Genomic DNA, 22215 nt, shown 5'->3' on the forward strand with positions numbered 1-22215 from the left:
ATATAAATGCATTACTCACAGCACTAGGTACTAACTTATCGTTCATTATTTTAACAGAAACTTGGCTAAATAAAGACTATACCCAACTCTACAACTTAGCTGATTATAAAGCCATTCATAACTGTAGGCCTAACAAAAAAGGTGGTGGCACAGCTATATATTACCGAGATACATTTATCTGCAACAGTGTCATTAGCGACAGAGACTACTACTGTGAATATACTTTTGCTCAGTTAACAATTAAATCCCTTAAATCCTCTTTGACTATTGGAGTCATCTATAGATTTCCTAATACTAACATAGCTTCTTTCTCAGACAACCTAAGGAATCTTATTATAAACAACAATCTCAACAAAAACCACATCATTCTGGGAGGAGACTTTAATATTGACCTGGGTCAACAAAATTGCTCTCAAGTTGACTATTTCCTTAACAGCATGAACTCCTGTATGCTAATTCCCACAATCACCAAACCTACCCGAGTCACTCAAACATCAGCCACTACCTTGGATCACATATGGACAAACATAACAGCTCCCCTTGTATCTGGTATAATCTACGACAGAACAACTGACCACTATCCTACCTTTCTCACAGCGAACATGGACATTACACCACCAAAAAGCAAGAAACTTTCATTTAGGCTACACAGTGAATCAGCTTTAGGCAATCTTACAAATGCACTTCACAATATTAATTGGGATTCTGAATTCAATAATACCCAGGATATAAATCATTAGCTAACTTCTTCCTCTCCAAAACTCTAAGCCTCTACAACCTTCATTGTCCCCTTCTTACCAAGCAAGTACCTGACAAAAAAGATTAAACAATCCATGGCTCACAAGTGGTATCCTCAACTCAATCAACAAGAAACATGAATATGAAAAGAAACTTAGGATTGGCCTAGTTTCAAAGGAAATAGGTAAAAGGTACTCATCAATGCTTACCAGTCGTGTCATAGGCAGCGTAGGGGACGGACGTTTGAGGGTCCTCCCCTGCGTTTGCACTCGTTATCGTGGGTGTAATTGTACCTCCGACAGTTACGAAGCCTAATAACCAATCTGGGACACACACATACACACCAGGTGTGTCTGAAACTTGGTTATCACCTGCATTGGTGAATTACAAGTGGCATTTGTAGCTGTGTTGCTGACCCGCGAGGGGAAGGCTGTTGATCAGGCCTCAGGCGTCCCCTCCTCACTCGCCTGTTGGGCCTAAACCACACGTGTATCAGGTACACGACAATAGCTCTTGCGTCATACTACCGCTGAGCCGTGTTTGCCTTGTTCTTCGATCGAAGACGTTAGTGACCACGAAACAATGCAGCCTCAGTTCAGTGGAGATACTTTGAGTCATGCATTAACTCTCCCACTTCTACATTAGTTGATGTGTAATAGTGCTGTGACGATTGAGTGTGGTTTGAAACTTTAATTACAAAACTGTGTGAATATACAAAGTGTAAGGGCACTGGTGTGGCACGCTCTGTTAGGCCTAGCATCTCGCCCGGCCAGGGAATGAGGATATGGTGCCAGGAACACCTTCATGATCAACATGCTTCTTGCACATCTCTCCGCCAGCTCTCAAGTACTACGGTTTGTTGCCTGTGCATGTCAAGTTTTTGTCGAGTGTTAAGTATCTGTTAAGCAGATACTTATGCATGTAACACCAACTTCAATTTTTTCCGCGCCAACCTGCAAGGTGCGCTGTGACCTTGAAAATAGTGGAGCCTCATATATGCAGGCTGGCCGATTTAATTATTTCTGCTGATGTTGTTTGATGGTTGGCGGCCCCTTACACCCTGTGAATAGGCCATATGTTGAAGTGCTTCTTTGTGGTTCACTGTGGAGCGAGTGTACCGTAATACTCTGCATATAGGTGTTGTGTCTTTAACGCCATGGCAACTGCCCCGGATAAGGTGCCGGGCAGCACATCGCCGTTGCCAGATAGTGACTTTGTGGACCCATCGCACACTCGTCAATTGTTTTCTAATGATGGTGCCACCTCCTCAGTGGTCCCCCACGACACATCAGAAGGCGGTGCAGATGATGAGGGATTCACGGTGCAAATGAGTAAAAGTCAGCGCCGTAAGCAGTTGAGAAGGGCACGATCAAACCCACCAAATTCGGCTGCTGCCAAACATGTACGGCTAGATTTTCCTCTGGGAACCACAGTAGACGGAAAAGTGCAGTGGTTTTTGTGAAGCCTCTGAGGCACATTATGATAAGGTCATTAAGTTACCTAGAGATGAAAGTGACTATGTCTTCGTTACAAACGACAGTGCTTTTGTAAATGTGTTGCTAAACACAGAGAATGCAGGCATTAAGATGAAAAATGCAGCACCTAGGCGTCCAAAAGTAAGCATTGTCATATTCAATGTTAATAAACTCATTAAGCCTGAATATCTTTGTGATGAAAATATCGTAAACTCTAAACGTCAGAGAAATGGACTCATAGCTGCCACATGGAAAGGTGCCCAACCCGTTCTCGCAAATTTAATAAGTCAATATTGACTTATTAAATATGTGCATAGGTGACATACTTAACATAATAGATACCCTTAAAAAGATTCATAGAAAACACCGACCTTACCTAACCTTGTTAGTATCTTAAGATAAGCATCTTATTGCTTCGTAATTACAATTATTACTTAACCTATACCTATTATAGGTTAGGTAATAATTGTAATTACGAAGCAATAAGATGCTTATCTTAACATACTAAGTAGGTTAGGTAAGGTCGGTGTTTTCTATGAATCTTTTTAAGGGTATCACGCCTATACCGGACAGAATTTACTCTAGAGCAGCTCTAGGTCGGCACTATAACATTGCCCTCTACAACCCTCCCCCTCGTAGCTGTCTTCCCAGTTCACGAAATCCAATCTAGTCTAATCACGTCTAAAATCAATCTAGTCTAATCAGAAATCCAATCTAGTCCGGACAGCTGTAGCCCAACGGAAGGGATTATACATCAACGAGTGCTTGACTAGGAACAGACAGCACCTCCTCTACCGCCTGCGTCAAATCCGTCAAAAAAACCCAGATGCGATTCATCAGTGCTTCGTTAGAGATGGACTGATAAAGGTGAGAAAAACCGCAGAGGGCAAAATGTTCACAATTACTAAAGAAGAGAACCTCAACGCTTTCCTCTCCCAATGTGGTCTGTCTCAGCTCATTATCACTCCCAGTGAATTAACTTAATTAACCCCCTGTCAACTAGTGGGGCTAGGTTTCCTAAGTCTCATTGTTTCATTTTCTGACTTAATTTTTAACTTACTCTTAACTAGTCATTTACTGAAATTATTTAATTGAGTGCATAAATAGTTCTTCAGGTCTTATTAATTATACAGTCATAACTGAACTATTTATAGTTAATAATCATTAGCTTAAATTTGCCTATGCTTATTATTCAACTTTTCTTTGATTCCATTTATTACCTAGGTTGCCTAGCCTCGCCATGCTCCCTTACTCCATTGTACCCCTGGCTTTGCCTGCATCTCAAATTGCAAATTGTTACTTACAGTGTACCTGAGAGTACTTGTAAGCAATCTACCTCATTTTTCATTTTTGCTCAGTTTGTTTTTGTATTGCTTAGTCTTGTTTATATTTTTGTTTTGTATTTCTATATCTTGTGTTTTGTATAGTCCATGTTTATATGTTTTTTCGTTAATCTCATTTATTACCTAGGTTGCCTAGCCTAGCCATACTCCCTTACTCCATTGTACCCCTGTAAGCCCCTTTTGAGTTTGCTTTGTTCTGTATTGTGTACATCTTTTTCCCTATTTTATAGCTTATTTCTACCTTGTTATTTGCCTTTCTTCCCTTGTTTTTCCTGCAATCAGCTTTTTTTATGCAGACAAGTATAGACCCTGAACTTAACCTCTTATCCACTATCTATGACAATTATCACTTTAATGATCTAAATTGCAGATATTTTGCAGCACATGATGTAAACAATGTATTAACTCATAATCACAATATCTCTGTAATCAATTTGAACGTTAGATCCCTAGGTAAACACTTCGATGATGTTAGTGCCTTGATTGAAGCTATTGACAACAAATTCTCTTTTATTATACTTACTGAAACATGGTTGAAAGAGGATACTACTCAGCTCTTTAACATGTCCTAACTACTCAGCAATTCACAACTGTCGTCAACTTCAGAGAGGTGGTGGCACTGCTCTTTACTACCACCAAGAACTAACATGCTTAAAAGAAATTAGAACCAGAGACTGCTATGGGGAGTATATCTTCGCCAGCTTCAGAGTCAAGGGTGCCGAGTCTGTCCTGACTGTGGGTGCAGTTTATAGAATTCCTAACACTGATGTGTCCGAATTCAACTCAAACCTTAGAAATCTAATACTTGATAACAGACTGAACAAAAACCACCTAATTATCGCAGGGGACTTTAATATTGACCTCTGCGAGCCTGAACACCCCACTGCTGTTAGCTTCCTCAACTGTATGAATTCCTGCTTCCTCATACCCTTAATCACTAGACCTACTAGAATCACCGATAGCACTGCCACGACGCTCGATCACATCTGGACAAACATAACCTCTCCGCTTACTTCAGGTATAATCACCGATAGCACTACAGATCATTACCCCACATTTCTCTTAACTAACATTAGCAAACCACCTCTTGAGTCAAGAGTGATATGTTTTAGACTACACAATGAAACTGCTATAGACAATTTTATAACTGCTGCTGATAATGTCAGCTGGGAGTCCGAGTTAGGTAACATAGTGGACATCAACCTAGCAGTGCAATCTTTTCTTCAAAAAACTCTTAGCCTTTATAATACCCACTGTCCTATGCTTACAAAACAAGTCACAACCAAAAGGCTTAACAATCCCTGGCTTACAAAGGGAATACTTAAATCTATTAATAAAAAACATGACCTTGAGAAGAAGTATAGGTTAGGAATTGTCTCCAAAGAATTCTCAAAGAATTACTCATTATTGCTGTCTAAGATAATTAGACGAGCCAAAACTAAATACTACGAAGATAAATTTACCCAAATAAAGAGCAACATTAAACAAACTTGGAGAACAATTTCTCAAATATTGGGATCAAAGAAGTCTTTAAATAACAAACCGACTCTCCTGTCTAATAACGATGGTCAGCTTTCAGCCTCTGATTCTGCTATTGAGTTCAATAGGTTCTTCTCTTCCATTGGTTCATCCCTTGCAAATGATATTCCATCTTCCAGTACAGACATTAATGACTATCTTTCAGGTAACTATCCACAGTCTCTGTACCTAAATCCTATTAATTCCACTGACGTCAATGAGATAATCCTTTCCCTTAAAACCAAGTCTGGTGCCCTTGAGGAGATACCAACTTTAATTTACAAAAAAGCCTCCAGATCTTTAGCCCCTGCTATTGCTTTGCTCTTCAACAAGTCACTTGAACTCCAAACCTTCCCAGATATTCTAAAAAAAGCGAGAGTAACGCCTGTCCACAAATGTGGTAATCTCACAGATGTTAACAACTACAGACCTATATCTATCCTGCCAAACTTGTCAAAAAATTTTTGAAAAACTAATCTATAAGCAGCTTTACTCATATCTAGCCAAACTCAATATACTTAGCCCTTGCCAATATGGCTTCAGACCCAAAAAAAGCACTAACGATGCACTTATTAGTATGCTTAACTCGATTCATACAGCTCTTGATAAAAATGAGTTCCCTGTTGGGTTGTTTGTGGACCTGCGTAAAGCTTTTGATACTGTCAACCACCAAAACCTTCTTCTTAAATTACATCATTATGGAGGCAGAGGACACTCCCTACAATACCTCAAATCCTACCTTACTGACAGGCTCCAATATGTTTCTGTGAATAATACAATTTCTCCCACCCTACCCATCAACATTGGTGTTCCCCAGGGCAGCATACTTGGCCCTCTCCTCTTTCTCATCTACATTAATGACCTTCCAAATGCCTCCCAACACCTCAAACCAATTCTATTTGCTGACGACACAACCTTCATTTACTCCAGTCCTGATCCCCTTGCTCTAAATGCCACAGTAAATACTGAGCTAAATAAAGTCCATCTGTGGCTAACTGCCAACAAACTCACCCTTAACATTGACAAAACCTTCTATATTCTGTTTGGCAATAAATCCTCTAATCAAATAAATCTCAAAATAAACAATACCCAAATTTGTAACAAATTAGATGGCAAATTCCTTGGCATTCTCATTGACCACAAGCTGAATTTCCAGGGACACATTCTAAACATATCAAAAAAAGTTTCAAAAACTGTGGGCATTCTTTCTAAGATCAGATATTATCATGTGTATTATACATATATAAAACGCTAAACTATAATGCCAATCCTGATCTCAAAAGCTTCATAGAAGGTTGTATCAGAACCCATGAGCATCACACCAGAAATAAATACAGTTTTGATATTCCTAGAGTACGACTTAATCAAACTAGAAATGCTCTACAAATCAAGGGGCCCAGAATGTGGAATGACCTTCCCAACCATGTTAAAGACTGTACCTCTCTCAACCAGTTTAAGTTAAAAGCGAAGCTATACCTAATAAATTCCCTGTAACCTACCTTACCCTTCTATTGTCAACCAATGTCTGTTTTTTCTTTAAAGAGCGCTGTTTGTCGACATAATTATATTTGTGCTGCTTTTTCATCTATGTTTTCATTTCTTGTTTTCATTCTACTCATTATGCTCAATTAGTATTAAGCTTGTCATTTAAGTTTATCATGCCCGAAACGCTTTGCGTAATAGTGGCTTTAGGCATTGTATGTACTAGCTCTACCTATAAGTCAAACAATCCCTGTAAATATTTATTGTATGTATGTACCTTACCTAAATAAAATTGTATTGTATTGTATTGTATTGTATTATAAGTGTCAACGATGGGGACGTCATGTAGCCAGGTACTGCACAAGCAAAAACTTTTTTTGTGCCGTGTGTGGTGAACCTCATAAATCTGAGGTGTGTTTTAAACTCATAAAGGAACTGCAGTCAGTAAGTGAAAAATGCATAAACTGTGGCAGGAGCGGTGTTCAAGACTGGCACCTTGACTGTGTCAAGCGACCAGCTGCTTACGGCCAGGTGCCCGGCCCCGCCCACCCGGGAGGATGGTTGCCAGGCACAGCTGCCGGCTCTAATTCCTGTGCAGAGCCACCTGGACGTAGTGTTCGTAGCAGCTGGATACCAAATACTTCACCATCTGCCAAGCACCAAGTGCATCACGGGGCCAGACGACAGGTGTCTGTTCAACCTGCGCCTGCCCGTCAGGTGCCAGGAACCTGCCTCCCGGAGGTGTTGACACAACACTCGCCATACCCTTCACACCACCATGAAGAGCAGTTGCCAAATGCTGCCATCAGTCCCACTCGCTGTTCAGAGCCATCTGGAGGTGATGTTCGCTCCAGCTGGTTGCCAAACTCACCACGTTTAAATTACGAAGTGCACAAGGGGACCGGTGCCAGACCGAAGACTCCTGCCATCATCCCAGCTCCCCCACAAGAACCAGGTGCTGCATCTTCTGCCAGTGGTGGGCCTTCCCCTGATGTAGAGTGGCCACTTCCTGGTTCTGGGATAATGTCACCTACTGTGAGACCACCATCCACAGCTGGACCCCACAGTCAACTGGAAGTGGGGGATAAGGAACTGGATCAAAATGAGACAGATCGCAACCTCAGCCTCCCTACCACCTCGCCCTTGGGTTGCTCCACTGTTCAAGCAGTGGTTGCCCTTCGTGACTGGTTGCAGGAACACCAGCAGCAGTCACAGCAGCAAACGGAGCGGATGCAAGAGCAACTCCAATATGAGAAAAAATCCACCAGAGATATTTCGATGATGGTCACGTGTATGAGGGGACTTGTAAGCAATGACTCCCAACCCTCCCCTTCCACCCCTGAACCCTCCAAAAATGTGTTCGCTTGCCCATCAGGGGAAACTTCTAGTGATCTTGAAACCTTGTGTAGTGGAGCCCTTCCACGCAGGTTAACTGCCAAAGTTGTGCTAAAGTATGTTCAAAACGACTCTATAGCTGGAAATGACAGACAAATTGTACTAGACCATTGGATGCAAATGTGTGACATTGGTAATAAACTAAGAAATGTTCCTGGACTTATACCGTAGTGCAATAGATAATATGTATATAGATAATATATATTAAGAGAACTAATAATATCAATATATAATGCTGACTTTAAATGCACAATTAACTAAGTTATCCGTCCTAAGCTGGAACATTGCGTCCCTCAAAAAAAGGTTCTCAGATTTACATCACAAAGTAACAACTGAACACATCGATATTGTATGTCTCCAGGAGTGCAGAGTTCCCGCAAGATCCTCACCCCCGAAATTGCCCTCATTTGTTTCTTACAACCTCAGATCCAGTAACTCTTGCATTCTATACATCAAACAATCCCTACCCCATCAACTTCTGCCAGAAAAACAAACTGCCGGTCAACAGTATCATGGAGTGAGGATCTATGTGGACAACTCTGTTCTCAATGTATTTAATCTATATGCTCCAGCAGGAAAGTTAAATTATATTGATCTTCCGGCCTGCGCTCAAGCAGAGCCAACCATCATTCTTGGTGACTACAATGCTAGACACAAGGACATTGGTGGCTCTCGCTTCAGTAACGGTAACGGGAATCAACTGCTGTCGCTACTAAATAGTCACCAAGATGTGCAGATTGTGGGTGACCTTGAACCCACGCATATATGTGGAGGCATTCTAGACCTCTGTGTTGGTTTCAACGTCTCTCACGTCTGGTGCACATCATCTATTGTAACAGATTTGTTGTCAGATCATCACCCTAGATTGACTACTTCATGTATAGGAAATACCATCCTGCCCGGTGGGACTTTTAAACGCAAACGGCTCAGTGTTCCTCCTGCTCGACGTGAAGACTTTGTTGCTCATGTGTCAGAGTGGTACAGCACTTATGATCCCTCCACAGTCCAGACATTTAACGACGGTCTAGTACAGAGCATTCAGATGTTTGCTGACCCTTTAGGTCGGCCCCCTGCACCATCCAATAGTCGGAACGATATGAAAGGTAATAAATGCCATGCCTATTACAATGACCCCAAACTGCGTACTTTGAAACGCACTGCCAGACGAGTTGGGCTTGCATATAGGGAAACACGTACACCAGCAATGCTCAAGCTCTTTCAGAAAGCCCTAGCCAAGGCGAGGGAGCGCATGACAGAGCTCAGGCAAGATAACTGGGAAACTTTTGTTAACAGTCTCAACTCTCACACTCCCCTCAGCCAGGCATGGAAGGATATTAAAAGAATTAAAGGCGATAAGATCGGCCAAGTAGCACACCCTCACCCTCTACACAGAGCAAACAAGTTAGTCGATGCTTGGGCAACCCCCTCTAGCTTCAATAATCTTCCCCCAGACATGCAGTTTAGATTAAATGCTGGTTACGGAGATCGAGAGAGGCTCGTTGACTTCATGCTCCACAAGGAAGATGAATGCAACGTGCCATTTACTGAGTTTGAATTACTCGCGGCCCTAAACAAAGGCAAAGCCACATCCCCCGGTGAAGATGATATCACTTATGACATATTGCGTCTGCTCCCTTTAGTATCAGGGAATCCCCTGCTTGAGCTGTATAATATGAGCTATGTTACTGGGGAGCTTCCTATCTCTTGGACCAACAGTATAATCATTCCAATTCCCAAGCCAAATCAAGAATGCTTTTCGTCCAATTTCCCTTACTAGCTGCATTTGCAAAACATTCGAGAGAATGGTCCTAAACCGTCTCCTCCATAGAATAAGAACCATGCTATCCCCCCAGATATATGGCTTCATGCATGGAAGGAGTGTGCATCATTGCATCACCACCTCTCTTACCCTGCACACTGAAAAGTCATATACCACCTTCCTAGATCTTAAGTCTGCCTTTGATATTGCAAATAGACATGTTATCTTGAGTGAGCTTGCAAGAATGAATATTGGTGGTCGGCTTCTTTGTTGGATCAGGGGTTACTTATCCAACAGGAAGTCATCTGTATTTTTCCAGGGACATAGGAGTGTAACAAAATACTTTGAACTAGGTACCCCGCAGGGTGGTGTCCTCAGTCCTACCTTATTTAATATCTTAATAAACACGCTGTTAGACTCTATACCGAGCAAACCCAACGTCCACATCATTAGCTATGCTGATGATATAATGATACACACCACTGGGTATGCTAACACGCAGAACACTCTTAACTCTGTATTAGACTCATGTCAGGACCTAGGTTTAATTATCTCAGCAGAGAAAACAAAGATACTAAATCGGCGCCCACCCAGGCAGGGAGGAGCTGTTCGCAAGATGCAACTGTCTGATGGCTCCCAGCTTGACTATGTAAACAGATTCAAATACCTTGCCCTTGAGGTGCTACTGTATGGTCCTATTGTATTCAGACTCTGTCGTCAGTATAAAGAGAGTCTCAGAGCTCTCAAGGCTGTTGCAGGTTATCACTCAGGCTATGGTGCCAATGTCAGAATTGTCAAAATGATGTACCTTGCATACATTTATTTATTTATTTATTTATTTATTTATGCATATACAAGAATGTACATAAGGAATGTGAGGATACAAATATGGTAATTACAGTCTTGTAAAGCCACTAGCACGCGCAGCGTTTCGGGCAGGTCCTTAATCTAAGAAAATTTTAAGGAGGTAAATACTTGCAAAGTTATAGACAAAAAATGATAGCAGATTACATGAAATGAAAAAAAAGATGAGAGAAAATTGTAGGTACAGTATATTAAAGCACATAGGTAGCTAAGGTTGATTGCAATGACAGCTTGAATGGTAGTTGACAAAAAAATTGGTAGGCATAATACAGCAGAAACAATATAAGATTAGTTGCAATGACAGCTTGAATGGTAGTTGACAAAAATTGGTAGTCACAATACAGCATATGGCTAGCACATAAAAGAAGACAGCAATGAACACAATGATAAGGTTGTTTGAAATTACATAAAAATTAGGAGATTGGGTAACACTAGGTACAGAGCAAATTTAAAGCTCAGTGTAGGAAACTAAGAAGATGAAGTTAGGTACTTTTTGGTTTTGCTTTTAAATAAGGCAAAAGTTTTACAGTTTTTCAATTCACTAGGGAGTGAGTTCCATAAACTAGGTCCCTTAATTTGCATAGAGTGTTTACACAGATTAAGTTTGACCCTGGGGATATCAAAGAGATATTTATTTCTGGTGTGGTGATAATGGGTCCTATTATACATCAGATCTTTAGTGGATTATGCTGCACCTCTGCTTGTTTTGATGCCTGAAAGAAAGCTTGGAGGGCTTGAAAAATTGCAGAACGAAGCCTTGAGGATAATCCTTGGGTGCCCTCGTACCACAAAGATACTTAATATGAGAAAGGAACTTAATATTCTGAGTGTTGTTGATCGTGTTACTGAAATTAACTGTCAAATTGGTATAAAAATGCTTAGGCTAACTCATCCTAATCCTTGCACAGAAGCCCTCCAGAATTTCTTTATTGAAGATCAGCATTGTTCCAAATGGATAACAAAAACTGGAACTCAACTCAAAATGTATCAGGTTCATGATTTGTACCAAGAGAAACAACAACGGCACTTTCCTGCACCGTGGGAGGTTACACCCTTTCCAGTTTTAATCCCTCCCTTTCCACCCAAGAAGCAAATTAGAGATCAGCCCAAGCTTCGTCTTGAGGCAAAGCTCAACGCCTTAAGCCATATTGATGCTCTATCCACAGAGCATTCTCTCTCTCAAATCATATACACTGATGGTTCCCTACACCGCACCACGGGTGCAGCTGGAAGTGCAGTTGTTCTGACAATGGGCGATGGCTTCTACTTTGAGTGGGGAGTCCGTATAAACAATTGGGCCTCTACCCTTCAGACCGAACTATTTACCTTGATCCTTGCACTGAAATGTGTACAAGTCTCCAAACTTGATACATTAATTGTAAGTGACTCCTTATCATCCTTAAATGCTCTCAACTCTTTAAGACATAACTGTAACATGCTCGTGTCCGAAGCTAGACACAAATACAACAAAATTATTAAGGATGGTAACAGAGTCCATTTCATGTGGTCTCCATCTCATGTTGGCCTCCGAATGCATGATAGAGCTGATAAGTTAGCCAAAGAATCTGCCTTTAAAGGAGCCGTTGAGTGTAACCTTGGATTGTCAATGAGCAATCTGAGAGCAGCAGTACACCGAGAACTTCAACAAGATCTTGTAGATCTGAGGCAAAGTGAAATTGACACCAGTAATTCCATCTTATTTATTTATTTATTTATTTATTTATTTATGCATATACAAGAATGTACATTGGGAATGTGAGGATACATAACATGGTAATTACAGTCTTGTAAAGCCACTAGTACGCGCAGCGTTTCGGGCAGGTCCTAATCTAAGAAAATTTTAAAGAGGTAAATACTTGCAAAATTTATAGACAAAAAAATTATAACAGTTACATGGAATGAAAAAAAGAAGATGAGAGAAAATTGTAGGTACAGTATATTAAAGCACATAGGTAGCTAAGATTGATTGCAATGAAGCTTGAATGGTAGTTGACAAAAATTGGTAGGCACAATACAGCAGAAACAATATAAGATTGATTGCAATGACAGCTTGAATGGTAGTTGACAAAAATTGGTAGTCACAATACAGCATATGGCTAGCACATAAAAGAAGACAGCAATGAACACAATGATAAGGTTGTTTGATACTACATAAAAATTAGGAGATTGGGTAACACTAGGTACAGAGCAAATTTAAAGCTCAGTGTAGGAAACTAGGAAGATGAAATTAGGTACTTTTTGGTTTTGCTTTTAAATAAGGCAAAAGTTTTACAGTTTTTCAATTCACTAGGGCGTGAGTTCCATAGACTAGGTCCCTTAATTTGCATAGAGTGTTTACACAGATTAAGCTTGACCTTGGGGATATCAAAGAGATATTTATTTCTGGTGTGGTGATAATGGGTCCTATTACATCTGCCCAGAGAGAGTTTCAGAGCATGGTTTGCATTTAAGAACAGGGTTTTGTAAATGTAGTTGTGTTATGATCTCAGCCTGCAGGAGAAACGAGTCTCCCTCCTTGAGAGTTATTCATCAAGCCTGACCTGATTAGAAGGTCTAGCATGTATTGAGGTGATAGCCCATATGTAAAATAGTTGCTTGGATATGTATAACAGTTTGAGATTATGGGCAATGAAGAAGAAAACAGATAAATGACTGGCTAGGAGACGTGGACATTTTGCTGGAGGCATGAGGCTCGCTTCCGGAGGACCTTGACCTCACTTGAGTGCCAGACATCGCAGGGGGAAGCCGCGCTCCGTTTGAGCTCCCGTCAGAAGGGAACCCCTAGTGATATATCTCTAAGAGAAGAGAAGTGTGCAGACGTGCCAGCTGTGGAATTGAGCTGGGAACGTTGTGGTCTCAAGTCTTGGACGGCGAGGAGAGTTTAATAAGCTGCTCAGAGGCATTTTCGTGGGCTGTGTGGAGCGCCCTGACCAGACGCCGTCAGAGGGAAAGCGCCCTCGACCTTATAATCTGTGGTAAGCACGATATACGCCAGTTCATAGTGATTGCTTGTAGTTGGTCGTGTGCCCAGCGACAGTAGCGATGTTTATTTATAAGTTAGACATGTTTTAATAAGGCAGAAAGCCTGAAATAGGAGAATGAAAAGGGAGGAACACGGAGCGACGTCCATCCCCTCTGAGCTCTGACAGACGACTGAGGGAGCCCGGCTCCTGACGGAGGAAGACCCTCCCAGCGAGTGAGGACCGCCGCCGGGCGAGGTGGAGTATGGACCCGCCCAAAACGGGGGAGTCCACTCTCACTGTATGTAGAGAACAGATAGAGGTTTGAGGCAAGCATATTGTGTGGTTATTTTTGTTTATGTGTTAAAGGGGAACATTTTATTGGAGTGTCGATGGGTTGCAGGTTTGTCTTTGGGGAAGAAGTTGCTGAGAACTTCGAAGCCAGCCTAGATGAAGTAATTGATGAGACTCCAAGGTAGTGAAGCAGAGGACCTCGAGCTGTGAGGAGAAGCAGTGAAGAGGAGTGTCACGTGCTTCTGTAGAGGTGGTGTAGCAGCCAAGAGAGCTGTGGAGGAACCTAGCAGAAGGGTGAAGCACCGTAGTTACTCAAGGAAACTTCATGATAGCAGCCTGGAGAAGCTGCAGAGGATCCTGGTAGTGAAGCCCGGAAGAACCTAAAGATATTAGGGTAGTGAACTTCCAGAGGTGGAAGGGAAGTACTGGTGGATTACTTGTAGGGAGTTGATAGTGTTTGGTTGTCATTAGCGTGCAAGACGCAGTGAGAGGTGAGTGACTGTTTGCATTCTTATGTCATGGAGTGTTTTACCCTGAAGTTTAGAGTTACAGTCGTAGGCTGGATTACCTACAGACGTATGCGTTCTAGGACTGATAGAGTGATCGATTGATCATTGTTGTGTATCAATGAACATTTATACTGATATGTTATTGCATTCAAATGCTGATTTTCTTGGTACACATTTATAGATACATATATGTATTCTCTTGCTGATGGTGCAACAGTGTATGTAGACTTGATCAACTTGAGGAGGTTGATAGTATCAGGTGGTGAACCAGGAGATAGGATACCACTTGATAAGCTGATGATAGAGTTCTGATGGTGTTGGAGTGCAACCTGATTGTAATATTATAGAGTATAGGATTCATTATTATTATATGTGTGTATGTATTGTGTATGTGCTTTGTCCAGTAAATGTATCACAATTTGCTGGTGTTTGCCCTTGTCCTAGTGAGGCTTCCCAGGAGGTAGTAAAGAAGGAGAGAGAGAAAGAACCAAGAACCACTGCTGTGGACAGGGTAGAAGGTAATACTGATAAGTCAAAGGGGGATTGAGGAGATCATATTACCTAAGGAGAGAGTGGGGAGTCACAGTGGCTCGAGTGGGTGTGTGCACGTGACAACGAGGCTAAGTGTTGGAGCCGCATCCCCTAAACATGTGACGTTGAGCCCCTCTCCAAGAGCCAGAAGCGCCAAGGGTGATCTCCTAGTATAAGCACTCTACCGAGTTGTGGGTTGGGTTGTCCGTAGAGAAGAATCAACGACGACAACACCAACCAACCCACAGACTATAATAAATTGGGGGCCTGTGTCCGGGAGAGTGAACTGACACACCCACACCCTGTCCAAGAGTGGATTTGTACACCCTTGCTGAAATAAACTGCGTGACCGCAGGTGTATACTCTCTCTCTTGGGAAGACTCACAGGACAAGATGGATAAGGTGCAAGCGTTTGTGGAGTCAGGCAAGCCTGAGGACTTAGAAGGTTGCACGAGGGATCAATTGAAACAAATAGCAGAAAAATGTGGCATTAGGTTGAAAGCATCTAAAGTAGCTGGGATGAAGGATGAGATCCTGAGGCAGTTAAGAGCCAAAAGTGAAGCGGCAGAGCAAGGAGCCCAGAAAGGAGCTGAAAGTGGAAAGGAGGATGATGGGCAGGATGACGTGAGATCCCAGGGATCGAGTAGGAGCAGCAAGAGTAGCCGCAGTAGCAGGAGTAGCCGAAATAGGAGCTTGGAGAGATTCCAGTTAGAGCTCCAGATGCAGCAACAACGAGAGGACAAGGAGAGACAGTTCCAGCTGGAAAAGATGAAATTAGAACTCCAGATGAAAAATGAAGCAGAGAAGGAAAAAGAAAAAACCAGGCTGGAAGTAGAAAAAGAAAAAACCAGGCTGGAAGTAGAAAAAGAGAAAACCAGACTGGAAATAGAAAAAGAGAAAGCCCAGGTCGAAAAAGAAAAAGCCCAGGTCGAAAAAGAAAAAGCCCAGGTCGAAAAAGAAAAAGAGAGGACAAAACAAATGCAGATAGAAGCGAATAGAACCTTGGCTGAGCAAAGGATTGAACATGGGTTGCCAGAGAGCACCACCCAGGTATCACACCCACCAGATGTTAGGGTTAGGGAGAAGGACATTCCCTTGTTTGTTCCCGAAGAGGCGGAGAGCTTCTTCGAGCATTTTGAAAAAGTAGCCAGCATCAAGGAGTGGCCACAGGAGGAATGGGCCCAGCTGGTCCAGTTAAGATTGACCGGTGCAGCCAGGGAGGCATACACCCAATTGTCACTGGAAGAGTGCCAGGATTATGCCACGGTAAAGAGCAGCATATTGCGCTCGTTTCAGTTAACCCCAGAAGCTTATAGGAAGCGTTTCAGAGAAATGATCAAAGTTGGAGCATGTACGTTTGCTGAGACAGCAAGGGATCTGGAAAGACGATTCCAGAAGTGGATTGAGGCTGCTGGAGTTGGATCTTACGCTGACCTGAAGCAACTGATGGTCATGGAGAAGTTCTTGGAGATGATGCATCCCGAAACAAAGTTAAAGATCCAAGAAGCAGGGATAAAGGAGGTTAAAGATGCCGCAGATAGGGCAGATATGATTACTGAAGCGTACAGGAGCTTGAGGGAGAACAGAGTGAAGAACGAGGTGAGACGCAGCAATGGCAGACCCAGTGGAGTCTGGGGAGGAAGAAATTATGAGAGACCCAGAAGAAGTCTGGGGTGAGAAAAATTTTGATAAATGGGCAGATAAAAGTAAGTACCCTAAAACTCAGAAGAGTAGGTCGCACACTTCGTCTGAAAGTGAGGATGGAGGAGCTAAACGAGAAACTAATCGTTATCCAGGGAATCAAGGGTCCAGTAAAGCTCCACAGAGTACGAGTAGTACGTCTGGCCCGAGGAACTCCAATACGAGTAGGCAGAGTCAGAGCTACTCTGGTACATATAGAAGAGACTTTTCCCAGATGAGATGTTACAATTGTAACGGATTGGGTCACGTGATGCGAGATTGTCGGCAGGGCAAGAGAGTTGTGACCCTGGCCATGTGTGACCCCCGAGGTAAATATACTAATGTGTTCCGAGACAAACCACAGAGAGCGAACTTGGTGAACGAGAGGTATAGGCCGTTCATGAGCAAAGGTTGGATCAGTGTAGGAGGCCAACCTGAGGTAGAAGTTGGTATCTTAAGAGATACCGGAGCTAATCAGAGCTTGATTACGAGAAGCCTGATTGGGAATGATCGACGGTTAGCTGGCAGGAGTAAGATGAGGGTATATGGGTTATTGTCTGAGAGTGACATGCCCGTATGCACTGTCCAGCTAAGGTCGGAATATGTGTCGGCAGAGGTGATGTTGGGAGTGTGCCCCGACATACCTGTTCCAGGAGTCCAAGTGATCCTGGGGAATGACTTGTGCGGGACAAAGGTGTTGCCAAGAGTCATAGCGAAGACTGTGCCAGAGGAGTGCCCAGAAGGCCACGGCACGAGTGGCCACGGCACGAGTGGCCACGGCACGAGTGGCCACTCTCACACCTGAGAGTGTGAACCTGACTGACATCCGAGGAGATGCGTCAGGAGACCGCCAAGCCATTGAGTACCCTGTCTCGGTAGTGATGAAGACAGAGATGGCCGACGAGGAAGACACTGGAGAAGGTGAGACAGTGTCGATTCAGCCGGTGGAAGAGATCGATGTAGATATAGCGTGGCTGTTTGATGAAGGTCCAGCCCAGGAGAATGAAGTCTCAGTGAGGTCGAAAGTGAGGATGACCCAACCGAAGAAGAATCATGTCAAGAGAGCGGACCTGAGTAGGGCCCAGACTGCTGAAATTAAGAGTCGGAAGGTGAATGCAACTGTGCTGAGTAGAAATGAGGAAGGGTGTGGACAGACTGAGGACGGGAGTAGAGCGTCAAGTTGTCCACGAGCACAGAGGCATAGGGATAGTGGAGTTAAGTTGTTTGAGATGTCAGGAGTTGACATGTTTCTCAGAAAACGTGGAGGAGAGATAGTGAAGAAGAGTAATAGCCGAGAAAATGAAAGGAGAAGAGACAGTATGTGTGGAGAGATGCTTACGAGCACTTTGGGAGAGGCAAAGCGACATGTATGGTCGAGTGCTGTTGGATGTAGTATAGTGCCCGAAGAAACTTTTAGGGAACGAAGAAGAGTTGAAGGAGAAGAAATGGAGTGGTATAGAGGTGAGAAGTGTGGGAAGAGGATGATGATACAAGCATGGAGGAATAGAAGAAAGCCGAGGACTCGATGGAGGTCAAACAGGATGAGGTCTCGGATAAATGAGGAGACGAAAGGGAGGATCGTCGGTGAAGACGAGGAAGTGAAGTATGATGACAGGAGACGAAAGTATAATGGCAGTAGATGGAAGTGTGAAGACGACAGAGGAGGTACAGACAGTAGACGTCTGACTCTGGACGTGAAGAGAGGAAGACGAGGAAACGGAGAGTGGAAACAATAAGTAGAGTGGACCGATGGAGTGCAGGCGTCCAAGGAGGACAGCCTAGCCAAGAGGTGCCAGAGAGGTCAGATCGTTTATGAGAAGATCATGTTTCGGGCGAGTTGTGAGCCAGATGTTGCAAGGAGCAACGAACTAATTGTAGACTCCTAAGAGAGTATATCGGGTGAAGAACGAGACAGTGTGGTGGCGGATGTATTATCCCGAGCTTTGCCACTGGAATAACTCTAAAAAATAAGGGGAGGGGAGTGTTATGATCTCAGCCTGCAGGAGAAACGAGTCTCCCTCCTTGAGAGTTATTCATCAAGCCTGACCTGATTAGAAGGTCTAGCATGTATTGAGGTGATAACCCATATGTAAAATAGTTGCTTGGATATGTATAACAGTTTGAGATTATGGGCAATGAAGAAGAAAACAGATAAATGACTGGCTAGGAGATGTGGACATTTTGCTGGAGGCGTGAGGCTCGCTTCCGGAGGACCTTGACCTCACTTGAGTGCCAGACATCGCAGGGGGAAGCCGCGCTCCGTTTGAGCTCCCGTCAGAAGGGAACCCCTAGTGATATTGTCGGAAAATCCGACACCATTTAATATATCATACAGATAATAGCTGTATTGTATAAACAAGTTACCCATAGAAAACGTAACTTGTAGTGGAATTACCGTCTAAAGAAAACGGGATATCATCACCACATACTATTATAATTCACCAGCTATTCTGCTGGGAATTATTCTTAAATACATTAGTCTTTGGACTTTACCATCATAAAAACATCTTATATAAATTAACTTAATTATCAATATTAAAGTAGAGTAAATGTGACCCTTCTATCACTTTCTGAAATGTGGACAATGTAAGCCAGGCGTCAGAGTGAGGAGGAGGGCAGCCATTATTGTTTATATTGAGACCAGAGGCTCACACGGGAGCAAATTCGGCTCCTGTTAAATTTACTTGGACGTAGTGTTATGGAAACCAAAGGTGTACCATTGTCAACACGCTGTCTACAAATTCAAGTTAAGTGTCTATCCGAAACCCGTTTATCATTCATTTATGGCCATTAATGTCAGGATATAGGGTGACCCGGTTAGATCACGTGGAAGCCTCAAACTAAAGGTAATTAAGCCAGGTCTTTAATGTTCCATGTACAGTTTTCTCTGATATAGCTTGTCATATATAGGATTCTGGCTTCACAGCTAGCGCACTTTTGACAGGTCAAGACGAGGAAGCAAGATTTGTGCACCAGTTACTGGGTGATATGGAAGCTACCTCAAAGAGGATAATTTGGTGTCTACACCCTAGTTATACCTGGTGGACTAGCCTGCTGTACTATAAGATAAGGAACCTCTTCAATGTATGTAGTTAATTCTGTAGTTTGATTGGCTGCATATATATAAATATAAACCCCCCCTAATGTGTAGAGGATCGATTTGTGAGATTAAGAGATTATTGCAGAAATACAGTCCACTTATCATTATACAAATTGCTATCGAAGTATATAAATTAACGTAAATATAAATTCATATAAATTAAATAAATATAAATCTCACAGGTCGGTTCCCACAGATATATCTCTAAGAGAAGAGAAGTGTGCAGACGTGCCAGCTGTGGAATTGAGCTGGGAACGTTGTGGTCTCAAGTCTTGGACGGCGAGGAGAGTTTAATAAGCTGCCCAGAGGCATTTTCGTGGGCTGTGTGGAGCGCCCTGACCAGACGCCGTCAGAGGGAAAGCGCCCTCGACCTTATAATCTGTGGTAAGCACGATATACGCCAGTTCATAGTGATTGCTTGTAGTTGGTCGTGTGCCCAGCGACAGTAGCGATGTTTATTTATAAGTTAGACATGTTTTAATAAGGCAGAAAGCCTGAAATAGGAGAATGAAGAGGGAGGAACACGGAGCGACGTCCATCCCCTCTGAGCTCTGACAGACGACTGAGGGAGCCCGGCTCCTGACGGAGGAAGACCCTCCCAGCGAGTGAGGACCGCCGCCGGACGAGGTGGAGTATGGACCCGCCCAAAACGGGGGAGTCCACTCTCACTGTATGTAGAGAACAGATAGAGGTTTGAGGCAAGCATATTGTGTGGTTATTTTTGTTTATGTGTTAAAGGGGAACATTTTATTGGAGTGTCGATGGGTTGCAGGTTTGTCTTTGGGGAAGAAGTGCTGAGAACTTCGAAGCCAGCCTAGATGAAGTAATTGATGAGACTCCAAGGTAGTGAAGCAGAGGACCTCGAGCTGTGAGGAGAAGCAGTGAAGAGGAGTGTCACGTGCTTCTGTAGAGGTGGTGTAGCAGCCAAGAGAGCTGTGGAGGAACCTAGCAGAAGAGTGAAGCACCGTAGTTACTCAAGGAAACTTCATGATAGCAGCCTGGAGAAGCTGCAGAGGATCCTGGTAGTGAAGCCCGGAAGAACCTAAAGATATTAGGGTAGTGAACTTCCAGAGGTGGAAGGGAAGTACTGGTGGATTACTTGTAGGGAGTTGATAGTGTTTGGTTGTCATTAGCGTGCAAGACGCAGTGAGAGGTGAGTGACTGTTTGCATTCTTATGTCATGGAGTGTTTTACCCTGAAGTTTAGAGTTACAGTCGTAGGCTGGATTACCTACAGACGTATGCGTTCTAGGACTGATAGAGTGATCGATTGATCATTGTTGTGTATCAATGAACATTTATACTGATATGTTATTGCATTCAAATGCTGATTTTCTTGGTACACATTTATAGATACATATATGTATTCTCTTGCTGATGGTGCAACAGTGTATGTAGACTTGATCAACTTGAGGAGGTTGATAGTATCAGGTGGTGAACCAGGAGATAGGATACCACTTGATAAGCTGATGATAGAGTTCTGATGGTTTTGGAGTGCAACCTGATTGTAATATTATAGAGTATAGGATTCATTATTATTATATGTGTGTATGTATTGTGTATGTGCTTTGTCCAGTAAATGTATCACAATTTGCTGGTGTTTGCCCTTGTCCTAGTGAGGCTTCCCAGGAGGTAGTAAAGAAGGAGAGAGAGAAAGAACCAAGAACCACTGCTGTGGACAGGGTAGAAGGTAATACTGATAAGTCAAAGGGGGATTGAGGAGATCATATTACCTAAGGAGAGAGTGGGGAGTCACAGTAGCTCGAGTGGGTGTGTGCACGTGACAACGAGGCTAAGTGTTGGAGCCGCATCCCCTAAACATGTGACGTTGAGCCCCTCTCCAAGAGCCAGAAGCGCCAAGGGTGATCTCCTAGTATAAGCACTCTACCGAGTTGTGGGTTGGGTTGTCCGTAGAGAAGAATCAACGACGACAACACCAACCAACCCACAGACTATAATAGTTGACACAAGAGAATGTGTGGAGGGAGTTAATATTTAACAAGTTTAGGGATTTAAACAAGGGAGCTGAGTGTTGTCTGAAAGCAGAGTTAGTTATTATTCTGATAGCAGATTTTTGCTGTGTGATGATGGGCTTAAGGTGGTTTGCAGTGGTAGACCCCCATGCACAGATACCATAATTAAGATAGGGGTAGATTAGTGCATAATATAGTGAGAGGAGAGCAGAGTTAGGAACATATCTGATTTTGGAGAGTATACCAACTGTCTTAGTTATGTGTTGAACGTGGGTGCTGAAGTTGAGTCTCTTGTCTAGGAATAGGCCAAGAAACTTGCCATCATTTTTATTACTGATGTTAATGTTGTCTATCTGTAGCTGAATTGCATTTGATGATTTGCTTCCAAATAAGATGTAGTAAGTCTTTTCGATGTTTAATGTTAGTTTGTTCGTTGACATCCATAAGTGGACTTTTTTTAATTCATTATTCACAACAATATTTAGTGTATGTGGGTTGAGGTCTGAATAGATAAGGGTAGTATCGTCAGCAAACAATATAGGTTTAAGAATATTAGAGACATTAGGCAGACCGTTTATATATATATATATATATA

This window comes from Procambarus clarkii, chromosome 12 (genome assembly GCF_040958095.1).
Source record: "Procambarus clarkii isolate CNS0578487 chromosome 12, FALCON_Pclarkii_2.0, whole genome shotgun sequence".
In the NCBI taxonomy this organism is placed as follows: Eukaryota; Metazoa; Arthropoda; class Malacostraca; order Decapoda; family Cambaridae; genus Procambarus; species Procambarus clarkii.